Source organism: Protopterus annectens, chromosome 1.part1 (assembly GCF_019279795.1).
Source record: "Protopterus annectens isolate FY-2018-M chromosome 1.part1, PAN1.0, whole genome shotgun sequence".
Lineage (NCBI taxonomy): Eukaryota > Metazoa > Chordata > Ceratodontiformes > Protopteridae > Protopterus > Protopterus annectens.
The window spans coordinates 551,078,235-551,092,501 of NC_056726.1; the positions used below are offsets into that span (position 1 = coordinate 551,078,235).

At 41.6% G+C, this 14,267-nt stretch overlaps 1 protein-coding gene across 1 annotated transcript in view; it reads left to right on the plus strand.

Moving 5' to 3' along the window:
* LOC122814860 (phospholipid-transporting ATPase ID-like) overlaps positions 1–14,267 on the plus strand; it is a 2,026,011-nt gene that overhangs the window by 662,553 nt on the left and 1,349,191 nt on the right. The window lies entirely within an intron of this gene.

The window sequence follows — 14,267 nt, forward strand, 5'->3', positions numbered from 1 at the left end:
AAGAAGAATTTCTTCTGCTCCACTCAATCAAATCCTCAGAATAATCCAAAAGAATTCTTGACAACCATCAATAATCTTCTTTATCCTGGGAAGCCTACAGCTCCCAACCCCTTCCCACACAACACTGCTACTGAAATAGCCACTCTCGTAAACTATTTCATGGAAACAATCCAAAAACTAATTCAAAATAACAACACTTACTGTACCCCTCCATCATCCCCCAACAAAGCATCTTCCAGTAGTTTCTCATTTAAACCAGCTCCCACGACCTACATCAAATCTCTCTTGCTCAAACTCAAACCTTGCTCCCCCTCTGCTTATAAATTGCCTTCTTATTTTCTTAAAATTGCTGCAGAATCCATTTCCTACTCTGTCTCTATACTCATATCTCATATACACAGATATGTGAAGATTGGGTGAAGATGGGTGAAGGCTGCCAGCCTAGCCAGATAGAATTTTGGAGATAATTCTGTCATCTGTAAATATTAATGTAAACCACAGGCTTGTGTCTTAAATGGTAAAAGTAGTGTTACATGTGGGACTGAAAAAAATGTAACAACAGAGCACTCTGCTGACCAAGTAAAGAATGTTGTGACCCTTTGATGTAAACACGGCTCCAGCCAGTCTAGATGAAGGAATTCTTGTTATTGTTTTAAGGCCAGAGTTAATGGCCAGAATTTGCATGGATAAATGTCCTTTATTGCTCTGGTTTCTGCCCACAGGTGAAGAATGTAACTGTAGTTTTTGTTAGCCTGGGAACCCAGGGAAGTGTGAAGAATGATGTAATGTGAACCAGGAATGTAATTTTAAAAACAGACTCAGAGAGCATTAAGCATTTTTTGTCTGGAACATGCAACTCATCAGCACTGTCTTGCTCTATATGTAAGTTTATCTTAGACTTGTGTTTTCTCTTATAAATAGCTAGAAACTAGAAAGATTAGACTAAGTGTTTTTCTCTGATGTCAAAACTGTACTACTGAATTATTTTAAGTATTTCTCTGTGATCTCTGAAGTCTTGACTAGCACTGTGTAGTAAAAAGTATTGTCTTGTGTTTTGACTATTTGTTATTATATATTTTTAAACCCTTTCAACTGTGCTTGTTTTTGTAGATATAATTTAAGCTCTTTAGAGTACTTGCACGCCTTTTGTAAAATTGTACAAAGCCACTCTAATAGCTTTAGCCCTGGTCTATACTACCAATTGGATAATAATATTGCACAGTAATAATTGAACATCCTTTTAAGGGCCCTTTGAGTACCTGATAAATATTAGTGGGTGGTGGCAGCTGCAACTACCGTATAGTCTGGGAAAAAGGGACACAGCCAGAGAACCTGTGCCAGCCTTGCCCAGGAGTGTCTGTGTTTTTGTACAAACTCTTCTCAAAGTGTGTGTGTGTGTGTGTGTGTGTGTGTGTGTGTGTGTGTGTGTGTGTGTGTGTGTGTGTGTGTGTGAGTGTGTGTGTGTGCGTGTCAGCTATTTGGGCAGGGACACAAAGCACTGGTTGGACAGAGAGGGTGCTGGAGGGTTTAGCATGCCCATTAGGCTGAGATCTGGACCCTAAAGCTGTGCCAGTGGGGAGTTTTATTAGGGACCTGGAGAGCAAGGGATTGACCAGCCCAGACTGACTGTGATCTCTGTGTGCTCTTATGGGAAATTGCTCTTTACTGTGTGTATTTGTTATCCTTTCCTCTTATATGAGATACCCCTCACTGGTGTCAGTGGTGAGGATTGAGGCTTCTTGATTGCTGGGCCAGGGCACCTATTAATTGTTTGGCAGTGGTGGGATATCCACACCACATATTAATGTTTTGACAAATACTAATTGGCTTGTAGTGGTGTGGGTAGAGTGAATTCTTGTAGCGTGTGTACAGTGAGCTCTGAAGGTGTTTTGTACTCTAAATCAGCCACGCAGTGAATACTCAGATTTTAGATCACAATAGTTTTATTTATTTTGTTAGCTTAGTTAGTCAGGATGAGCAGGCAGCATGTCAGCAGAGGAGTATGGAAAGCTGACAAGGAGCCAGCTGGCAGAGATGTGCCGGGCTAGGGGACTGGTGCATGGAAACCTGACTAAGGCAGACCTGACTGCAGCCTTGGTTACAGCTGCATCAGAAAACAGCAACCAGGAGGACAATCAGACTGGCAGTGGAGATATAATACCATCGGAGAATGGAAGCTCAACCTTTCTGCAGAGGACTTAAAAATCCATCTGGAGCTAAAGAGACTTGAATTGGAGGCCAGTCGTTTGGAGATAGAAGCCGAGGAAAAAGAGCGGCTGAGCAGGCATGAGAGGGAAATGCTGACTCTTTGCCAGAGTGATGGAGGTAATGAGGAAGGGAGTAACTGGATCCCAGAAGCACAAAAGGTCAGTAAATTTTTTCCACAACTTAAAGAGGGGGATATTTTTGATAGTTTAATTTATATGTTTGAGAGGGTATGCAAACAGTATAGTGTTGACCAAAGGATCTGAGTATGGTTCCTGATCCCCTTACTCCATGGTAAAGCTGTAATTGATTTGTCAAAAATGACTGATGTTGCATGTTTTGATTATACTGCTGTTAAAAATCACTTGTTAGAATTGTTTAAGCTAACATCTGAAATGTATAGGAAAAAGTTTTGTGAGCATAGACACAAGGCAGATGAAAGTATGTGTGAATGTGCAATTGCACTCCACTTACCTAACCTGCTTAATACATAAATACTTTATAACACACAAAGTTCGTTCTTCCTTACACACTGTTGATTAACCCTATGTACTGCCTTCATGCTAATGCTACCTCTATACCACTCTCAGAGAATTTAAGCCTCTGTATTAATTTAACTCATGCTAATATTCATGCATAAAGAACTCATCCATGCTAATGTTACTTTTATATCATTCTCAGATGATTTAAACCTCTGTATTAATTTAACCTTGTACTACTGTTCTCAACCACTAAACATGTAAATATGCTTTGCGTCCTTCTCCAAGCTGCTGTTTAAATTTTGTTTAGTTTTTGCTATTTTGTATGTAAAATTTTCTTAGTTTGTTTCTGTTTCCACTATGTATTGTACTTCATATTATGGAGCTTGTACTATGTATTATTGGAGCTTTTCTCCCCAGGCCTCCATTGAAAATGGGCTCTTTGAGCCCAGTGAACCTCCCTGGTCATCAAACTGGAAATAAATAAATAAATAAATAACTATGTTGCTGAACTGAGCATTTATTTCCATAGGTGGATGAGTGGATGTCAGATCACCACTTTTGAAGGGCTGTCAGACCTTTTGGTGAGGGAACAAGCCCTTAGCACTTTGCCTGAGGACATGAGGATCTAGTTAGCTGATAGACAACCTGCTACTTCAGAGGAGCTGGGGAAGAAGGGAGACCTATACATGGCAAACAGGTCAGCCCTGCACAGGAAAGGGACCCCGCCAGTACTGCTCATGTGTCTAAAAGAACCCATGGTGGGCAGCACAGACTGCCCCAGCAGAATCTGCCAGTAGCAGGGGAAGCCACTAGTCCAGGTACACATCCAGAAGCTAAGGTAAAATGTTTTGAATGCAACCAGTTGAGCCATATGGCATACAGGTGTCCATGGAGGCAAGGTGGGGAACAAAAGGTGAGGGAGCCAGTAAGTTGGAAAGACAAAATGCCAATAGTAGGTTGTCTGGAGTCAACAAGGGTACCAAACTACCACCAGAGCTTATATCCTATTGTAGTGAATGGCAGAGAGGCCAGTGCCAAGAGAGACACAGCCTCTGATATAACCATTGTAAAGCCTGCAATGGTTACAGAGGAGCACTACTTGCCTGGGCAGTCTACTCCAGTCAGGGCTTTAGGAGGGATCCCATTCCAAATACCTTTGGCTGGGGTTCACCATGACAGAGAGGGAGGAAAAGGAAGCTAGCAAGTAGGTGTGTTTGAGGACATACCTTCACATGTCCTGATAGGGAATGATTTTGATAGTGCAGCACCCTGTGCTTGTGCAGTGACACGCAGTCAGGCTTGGAGACAAGCAAGAAAGTCTGGTAGCCTGGGGGAGACCCAGGCAGACTGCATACTTACAGCCAGGACTGGCGAGATGGTTACTTCAAGGAGGGAGCTACTCTGTAGCAGTGAGACTGAAGGTGAGCTGCAGCTGCTTGTGGGTACTGATGGTCCCTTGGACAGAATAACTGCAAAGGTAGAGGTGAGTAGTAGTACCCAGGCTGACAGTGAGGCCCACAGTGTGAGGATGCCTGACTTCCTGTGAAAGGGGAGCTGGGAAGGGTTACAAGGAGAGAGTTGAGACAGGCTCAGCTCTCAGACCCTACATTGCAAGGCCTTAGGCAGGTAGCTAGGGAGGCACCTGATTCTCGAGAAAAGGGGGAATCTGTATACTGGGACAAAGGGTTACTATACAGAGAGTGGACCCCTGAGGGAGGGCTAGAAGGTAAGAGAGTGCAGCAGTTGGTAGTGCCTAGAGCCTACTATCTGGTGCTTCTAGCCATAGCCCATGATATTCCCTTTGTAGGTCATATGGGCATAAACCATACAAAGAGGCATATTATGCATAACTTCTATTGGCCTGGAATTTCCAGAGCTGTAACAGGGTACTGCAGGACCTGTGAGCAGTGCCAAAACATAGGCAAAGCAGGAGACAAGGTGAGAGATCCTTTGATGCCTTTGCCTGTGATTGAGAAGCCTTTTCAAAGGGTAGCTATGGATATAGTGGGTCCTCTAAGTACCCCAGGTTCCACAAGGAAAAAGTATATCCTAGTGGTAGTGGATTATGCTACAAGATACCCTGAGGCAGTGGCTTTGTCCTCCATTGAGGCAGAGAAAGTGGCAAATGCTTTGTTAGAGATTTTGAGCAGGGTAGATTTCCCAAAAGTAATACTGACTGACAGAGATGCCAATTTCATGTCAGACTTACTGGCTTGTCTGTGGAAGTCCTGTGGGGTGAAGCACATGAAGACCACCCCTACCATCCCCAGACTAATGGTCTTGTTGAGAGGTTAAACTCTACAATCAAGTCCATGCTACGGGCACGTGCAGATCAGTTTAAGAGAGAGTGGGACAAATATTTGCCTCATTTGTTGTTTGCTTACAGAGATGTTCCTCAGGAATCCACAGGTTTTTCACCCTTTGAGTTGCTGTAGGGGCACAGGGTGAGGGAACCTCTAGACTTAATTCAAGATGAGTGGGAAGTTGAGTGTGAGTCTCACAAGGAGTCTGTTGTGGCATACGTCCTAAACCTCAGGACAAGACTGAGGGAACTCATGGGCTTGGCCCAGGAGAACCCGGCAGAAACCCAACAACAAGGGATATGACAGGAATGCTCGAGTTAGAGAGTATGCTTTGGGGCAGCAGGTAATGGTTCTCATTCTTGTCAGACACAACAAGCTGCAAGCTGCTTGGGATGGACCCTACAAGGTGGTAAGAAAGGTAAGTGATGTTAACTACATGGTGGAACTGCTAGGCAGATGGCAGGGGCACAAATTGTACCATGTTAACATGATGAAACCTTACCATGATAGGGAGGCCCTTGTGCTGAGCATTTGCAGTGGATTGCAGGAGGAGTGTGAGGGAGATCTGGGGACTGATCTCTTCAGTAAGACACCTCAGTGGAAGAGGTAGCAATTTCCCAGCAGTTATCTCCTACCCAGGTTTGAGAAATCTGAGCAGTGTTGCAGGAATTTGGGGACATGTTCACTGGGAAACTAGGGTGCACCCACCTGGGGCAGCACCAGGTGGATACAGGACCCCAAAGGCCTATTAGGCAGGCCCCTTATAGAGTGACTGAGAGAGTCAAACAGACTCTGAGAGAGGAGGTACAGGAGATGTTGGAACCAGGTGTGATTCAAGAGTCTAACAGTGCCTGGGCCTCCCCAGTGATGCTGGTGCCAAAGAAGGATGACATAATCAGGTTCATTGTGGACTACAGGAAATTAAATAGTCACACAGAGTCAGATGCTTACCCCATGCCTAGGACAGATGAGGCTCTAGAGCAGCTCGGTGGTGCTAAGTGTCTTACAACCATTGATCTTACAAGGGTTACTGGCAGGTGCCCTTGACTCCCAGTGCTAGACAGAAGTCAGACTTTGTGACTCCTTTTGGCTTGTATGAGTTCACAAAGATGCCCTTTGGGATGAAGAATGCCCCAGCAACTTTCCAGAGGCAGGCAGATCATATCCTGGCAGGAGCAGGAGGGTTTGCCCTTGCTTACCTAGATGAAATTGCCATCTACAGCCGTTCATGGCCAGAACACCATCAGCATGTCCGGGAGGGGCTGGGCAGACTACAGAGGGCAGGGTTGACCATTAAGCTGAGCAAATGTCAGGTGGGTATGGCAGAGGTCTCCTACCTAGGACATAGAGTGGGGAGTGGTAAGATAAGGCCAGAACCTGCCAAAGTGGAAGCCATTCAGGCATGGCCTGCACCTGTTACTAAAATGCAGGTGGGGGCATTTTTAGGGACAGCAGGGTACTACAAAAAGTTTGTCCCCAGTTATAGCACCATAGCTGCTCCCCTCACAGACCTGACAAGGAAGATCAGGCCAGATAAGGTAGTGTGGACCCCAGCATGTGAGCAGGCATTCCAGAAGCTTAAAGAAGCTTGGGGAGGACCCCCTGTGTTAGCCAGTCCAGATTACAGCAAAGAATTTGTTGTGCAGGTGGATGCTTTGAACCATTGGGTGGGGGCTGTACTTACCCAGATTTCTTCGGAGGGAGAAGAGCACCCAGTGGTTTATCTCAGTCATAGGCTCCAACCCAGGGAGGAATGCTATGCAGCTGTAGAAAAGGAATGTCTAACCATAGTGTGGGCACTGCAGAAACTTCAGCCTTATCTGTATGGAAGAAAATTCACTGTTATGACAGATTACAACCCCCTAACATGGTTAAACAGAGCCAGCCAGCAAAATGCCAAGTTGCTAAGATGGAGCCTGGCATTGCAAGCATATGATATGTTCATGCAGCACCACAGTGGGATTAGCAATGCCAATGCAGATGGGCTTTCAAGACAGGGAACAGGGTAAGTTAGACTCAGATAGACCTCACTCCCTCGAGCAGCGTTTCTCAAGGGTCACTTGAAAAACTAGCTTAAGTTCTCCAGGGGATGGAGATATGTCAAGATTGGGTGAAGATGGGTGAAGGCTGCCAGCCTAGCCACATAGAATTTTGGAGATAATTCTGTCATCTGTAAATATTAATGCAGACCACAGGCTTGTCTCTTAAATGGTAAAAATAGTGTTACATGTGGAACTGAAAAAAATGTAACAACAGTGCACTCTGTTGACCAAGTAAAGCATGTTGTGACCCTTTGATGTAAACATGGATCTGGCCAGTCTAGATGAAGGAATTCTTGCTATTGTTTTAAGGCCAGAGTTAATGGCCAGAATTTGCATGCATAAATGTCCTTTATTGCTCTGGTTTCTGCCCACATGTAAATAATGTAAATGTAGCTTCTGTTAGCCTGGGAACCCAGGGAAGTGTGAAGAATAATGTAATGTGAACCAGGAATGTGATTTTAAAAACAGAATCAGAGAGCATTAAGCATTTTTTGTCTGGAACATCCAACTCATCAGCACTGTCTTGCTCTATATGTAAGTTTATCTTAGACTTGTGTTTTCTCTTATAAATAGTTAGAAACTAGAAAGATTAGACTAAGTGTTTCTCTGTGATGTCAAAACTGTACTACTGAATTATTTTAAGTATTTCTCTGTGATCTCTGAACTCTTGACTAGGACTGTGTAATAAAAGTATTGTCTTGTGTTTTGACTATTTGTTATTAAATATTTTTAAACCTTTTCAACTGTGGCTGTTTTTGTAGAGATAATGTAAGCTCTTTAGAGTACTTGTATGCCTTTGGCAAAATTGTACAAAGCCACTCTAATAACTTTAGCCCTGGGCTATACTACCAATTGGATAATAATATTGCACCGTAATAATTGGACACCCTTTTAAGGGCCTTTGAGTAGCTGATAAACATTAGTGGGTGGTGGCAGCTGGTACTACCATATAGCCTGGGAAAAAGGGGAACAACTGGCAAAGCTGTGCCAGCCTTCCCCAGGAGTGTCTGTGTGGTTGTATAAACTCTTCTCAAAGTGTGTGTATATGTGTGTGTGTGTGTGTGTGTGTGTGTGTGTGTGTGTGTGTGTGTGTGTGTGTGTGAGAGACCTACTTGGGCAGGGACACAGAGCACTGGCTGGACAGAGAGGGTGCTGGAGGGTTTAGCTTGCCCACTAGGCTGAGATCTGGACTCTATAGCTGTGCCAGTGAGGAGTCTTATTGGGGACCTGGAGAGCAAGGGAGCAACCAGCCCCAGACTGACTGTGATCTCTATGTGCTCTTAAGGGAAATTGCACTTTACTGTGTGTATTTGTTATCCTTTCCTCCTCTATGAGATGCCCCTCACTGGTGTTTTTGGTGAGGATTGAGGCTCTTTGATTGTTGGGCCAGGGCACGGGCATCACAAGATCAATTAAAAAAGACTGTGTCCCTGACATTTGGAAATCCTTCTTTACAATCCCACTACACAAGGGTGGAAACTTTATATTTGTTTTATCTTTTCGGCGTTTCCCGGTTCAGGGTCGCCACAGCAGAACTCCAGTCCGCTAATGATTGGCAGTAGATTTTTATGGTGCCGAGTTGCCAGCCCGATGCCGAACCTTCAGCGAAGGCACGCCCATTTGCGCATGTCTTTCAGAGGCCACTCGACCGCAGGGAGGGCATGCAGACTCCACACAGAAGGCACTCCAGCTGAGAATTGAACAGGAGAACCTCTTGCTGTGAGGCAACAACGCTACCACATACCACCGCGGCTCAAGGTTATAGGCCCATTGCTATCCTGCCCCTATCTCCAAAATACTTGATAAATGTATACATACCCAGTTACTCAAACACCTGCTTGACAATAACCTGCTAACGTTCACCCAACACGGTTTCAGGCCACACCATAGTACATCCACTGCACTACTTTATTTCACCCAAATAGTAGCTGAGGCCCGTGACAACAACATGCTGATCTCCTGTTTATTCCTCGACCTCTCTAAGGCTTTTGATACTGTCTCCCACTCTAAACTTCTAACTAAACTCTCAAAACTCAATCTCTCTAGCTCATCTGTAAACTGTTTCTCTAGCTACTGTTCGAATAGGCATCAATCTGTCCACTGGCAAACTGTCTTCTCCTGCTTCCTTCCAGTTAACACAGGAATTCCTCAAGGATCAGTCCTGGGGACCCTCCTGTTCAGTATTTTCCCAAACAAACTACATTAAACTCTCATCTCTATTACAATATGCGGATGACTCCACACTTATAACCACTGCCCATAGTATTCCTGATCTCTTAGCACTCACTCAGGACACCTTCCATCTGTTGAAACATGGCTCTCTGATAATCTTTTTTTCCTAGAACACTTGTACAACACAAATTCTCCTTTGCCGTCACCTCCTTCAACAACACCATTATTAAAGCTGAACCTCATACCAAACTATTTGGTAATCGACGATGAACTAAAATTCAGCCTACACATCCAACAATGTATAAAAAAAAACAGAAACTTGACTACTTTACAGAAATCAAAATCCCTTACACCTACCTCCAAACTTTCTCTGGCTCAGTCACTCCTCTAACTATTCTACTTTATGCTGCCCCTATCCCTACTAATATTCAATTACTTTTTTCTAAACTAGACCAAGCATACAATAAAGTAGCCCGATTTGCAACTAACCTTCCTCACAATTCTCATCACTGTCTCGCCTTAAAGAAATTTCAGTGGCCTGAATTTTCTCATGAACTTGTACTTCCTCAATTACATATGACACATTCTGTTCTGTACAACCCCTCTTCATGCCCCTCCCTCTCCAACCTAGTATCTTACTACACCCCTCCAACACCTCCGTAGAACTGACAAACACATTCTTGACATCTACAAGCCCAAAAAGAACATAGTGAAGTCCCTTTACAAGTACCCAGTTGCTCATGTCTGGAACACACTCCCTCTCAATATAGGAAATATCTCCCAAAAACTCCAAATTAAAAGAGAATTAAAACACTATCATCAAAAGACTTGGTCCTGCCCATGCCAAGCCCTCACATGACATCACTTTGCCTCTACATCCCCTTTCTTGGATGTACTCCTCTGCTACTCTATTAGAATACTCTCCTCCTATTCCTGCTCTCTGACATGTAAATCACTGATTTTGCCCTCTTGCTTCAAAAGGATGGAACTAATTCTGATGCTGTACCTCTTTAGTTAACTAATTGACTGTACCTCTCATAGGTTCATAGGGTTATAGGTGTGTACTAGGCTAATGGCCCTGGAGCCTTTACAAGCCTAGCCCATAGGATTACCCTGGCATTGTGCCACCCGACATTAGCTCCCAGTGCCTTTGTTGAGTAGAGCCACTGGAGTGCTCCAAAGGGTGAATATTCTATTTCCCATCCACTCATCAAGATTTCTCTTGAAGAGGGCCAGTGAGGTGCTCTGCTTGACATGTATGTTAAACTCTTTTCCATAGCATGGGCATTCTCTGGGTTATGAACCTGTCCCTACAGCACGTTCTGCTGATTGTGGTAATGAGGTTGAGGTCTCTGGAGCGTGTGGTGCAGAGGGATTGGGATTTCTTTAGTTTCTAACAAAGCTAGGTCAGCCATGGCTTTGTAAGTCAAGCAGAGGTAGCCTCTAAGTACGCAATTTGAGACAGAGAATAGGTGGAGTTTTTTTGAGTCTGTCCATATAGGACGTTTAAGGCCTAGGATCATCTTTGTGAGATACTTTTGTGGTCTCTCCAGTTGTTGCAGATGTCTAGTGATGTACATGCCAAATGGGGCATTGTACTCAATGACTGGCCTAATGAGGGAAGAGTAGAGGGAGACAATGACCTCTTTCTTTCTAGATGCAAAACCATTAGTAATGAGATGTGTCACATAGAAGAGCTTTAAACAAGTAATCTCCGTTGTATCCCTGAAGTCTCAAAACAACCCACTAAAGTGTAGTGGGTCTAAAAACAAAACAGTGTAAGAAACTTCTCTGTGTGGAAGATTTTCAGTCCATATATTTCTAGTTAATCACTGTATATAATCAGATCAGACAATAGTAGTAGAAGTAGCGAACGTAAACTCAAGTCAAAAAGTAATAATAGAAAATATATAATTCTACAGCATTACTAAGTATTCGAAAGTAATCCAAGCAAGGCAGGCAGTCTGTTTCCAGTCAAAAATCCTTTATTAAGTACACAGACAAGTGATCCAAGTAAAACAAAAATAGAGTAATAATTTCCTCACAAGCTTTCTAAATATATATATATACTTTTTATCAGGCATGGGAGTGGTTTATTGTGCTGTAAAACAAAGTGTTATTGGTACACATGTTAAATTCACATCCCTTCCCCATCAGTGTGACATTCGAGCTGGTCCTGCCCTACCTAGTAGCTGTCATAATAATATATAGCCCTAATGTACTTTAATGGTACATCTTATTTAACCAAATTATTAAGTAGATTATTAAGTCTGTGATTTTATATACAAGGCTATATACTACATGGCTGGAAATATATAAACCTTAGTTCATTTTGCGATCAAAAATTATATATAAATATATACATATACATTTTGCATGTAAAAATCAGTTTCTATTTTCATAACCTATTGTTAACAAAGATCGCTTTTGTCCTTCTAGACTTCTTCAGGGCTGTGTACAAGAACCCTAAAAACCTATATAATTGTATAATTAGTTAGTATTGTTATTACCATCATTTTGAATAAAGTTGAAAAATATATATATATATATATATATATATATATATATATATATATATATATATATGTATGATGATGGAAACAAAATATACACTTAAATTTCAAATGATTTAAAATGGTATTTAAAACCCATTTGTAGAAAAAAATAAAATAAAATACAATTAGTCATGTAAACAATGTGGCTATTTTCTAAGTTCCAGTGCACTTTTAATTGAACAGTAGTAGTTTAGTCCAGGCTTTCTAAAAGAGTTTAGCTTTAATTGCCACATAAGTTCATGTTTCTCCAGAATATTCGGGATGTCTCCTTCAAGATCTCCCATGTCTATGCAATCCAGGATCTGGAACTTAAAACCTGTGTGTCTTTTATGAAGAGAAAGGTGTTTGGCTAGTGGATTATTTTTACATCCAGAGCGGATTTCTGACAGATGACATGAAATCCTTTGCTTGACTTTATTTACAGTCTTGCCCACATAGAATGCATCACATTCATTGCACTGTGCCCTGTAAATTACTTTTTTAGTGTTACAGTCGCCCCCTGCACTGGTTTTAATGATCTTCTTTAAATAAGGGCAATAAAAACTACCACCTTGCTGTATAAATATACAAAATGTACAATTAGTTTCACATCTTTTAGTGCTTTTCTCACATGGTCTAGGTTTAAATTCAACAAAACAATATTCTATGTGGGCAAGACTGCAAATAAACTCAAGCAAAGGATTTCATGTCATCTGTCAGAAATCTGCTCTTGATGTAAAAATAATGCACAAGCCAAACACCTTTCTCTTCATAAAAGACACACAGGTTTTAAGTTCCAGATCCTCGATTGCATAGACATGGGAGATCTTGAAGGAGACATCCCGAATATTCTGGAGAAACATGAACTTATGTGGCAATTAAAGCTAAACTCTTTTAGAAAGCCTGGACTAAACTACTACTGTTCAATTAAAAGTGCACTGGAACTTAGAAAATTGCCACATTGTTTACATGACTAATTGTATTTTATTTTATTTTTTTCTACAAATTGGTTTTAAATACCATTTTAAATCATTTGAAATTTAAGTGTATATTTTGTTTCCATCATCATACATATATATATATATATATATATATATATATATATATATATATATATATATATTCAACTTTATTCAAAATGATGGTAATAACAATACTAACTAATTATACAATTATATAGGTTTTTAGGGTTCTTGTACACAGACCTGAAGAAGTCTAGAAGGACGAAAGCGATCTTTGTTAACAATAGGTTATGAAAATAGAAACTGATTTTTACATGCAAAATGTATATGTATATATTTATATATAATTTTTGATCGCAAAATGAACTAAGGTTTATATATTTCCAGCCATGTAGTATATAGCCTTGTATATAAAATCACAGACTTAATAATCTACTTAATAATTTGGTTAAATAAGATGTACCATTAAAGTACATTAGGGCTATATATTATTATGACAGCTACTAGGTAGGGCAGGACCAGCTCGAATGTCACACTGATGGGGGAAGGGATGTGAATTTAACATGTGTACCAATAACACTTTGTTTTACAGCACAATAAACCACTGCAATGCCTGATAAAAAGTATATATATATTTAGAAAGCTTGTGAGGAAATTATTACTCTATTTTTGTTTTACTTGGATCGCTTGTCTGTGTACTTAATAAAGGATTTTCGACTGGAAACAGACTGCCTGCCTTGCTTGGATTACTTTCGAATACTTAGTAATGCTGTAGAATTATATATTTTCTATTATTACTTTTTGACTTGACGAGTTTACGTTCGCTACTTCTACTACTATTGTCTGATGTGATTATATACAGTGATTAACTAGAAATATATGGACTGAAAATCTTCCACACAGAGAAGTTTCTTACACTGTTTTACATAGAAGGACTTTCTGACCACAGTGGCAATGTGGTAATCAAAAGAGAGGTTGCTGTCAACTTGTGTTCCCAGATCTCTTATAATGCATTCTGTGCTCAGTGGACTACTATTGATGTGGAAATTCATGGGAACTTAGTTTTTCCCAAAGGGGATGATGACACATTTTTTTGGGCATTGAGATTAAGGCCATGTTTCTGATACCAGTGGTTGGTCTCAGTGAGGCCTTTCTGCAGGATGTCAACATCACTTGGGAGTGAATAATAGCTCCCAACTTGCAATCGTCTGCAAACTTTGTCAGCCAGAGTCCCTTTGTGTTGGCCTGCACTTCAGAGAAGTAGATACCAAACAGGACAGGGCCCAGGACCGAACCCTGTGGGACTCCATTCGTGACTGGTCGGCAGTATGACTTGGAGTCAGCTACTTTCACACTGTGGGTTCTATCTGTGAACTAGTTTGCAACCCACCTAGTGATATAGGGGTTGATGCCTAGCTTAGTGAGTTTTTCTATGATTTCTGAGTGGGGAATGGTATCAAAGGCCTTGGCCAGATCAAGGTTGGCTGTATGAACCACCTTGCCTTCATCCACAACTGTGGTGACTGACTCAAAAAAGTCAACCAGTTTGAGCAGGCATGATCTACCC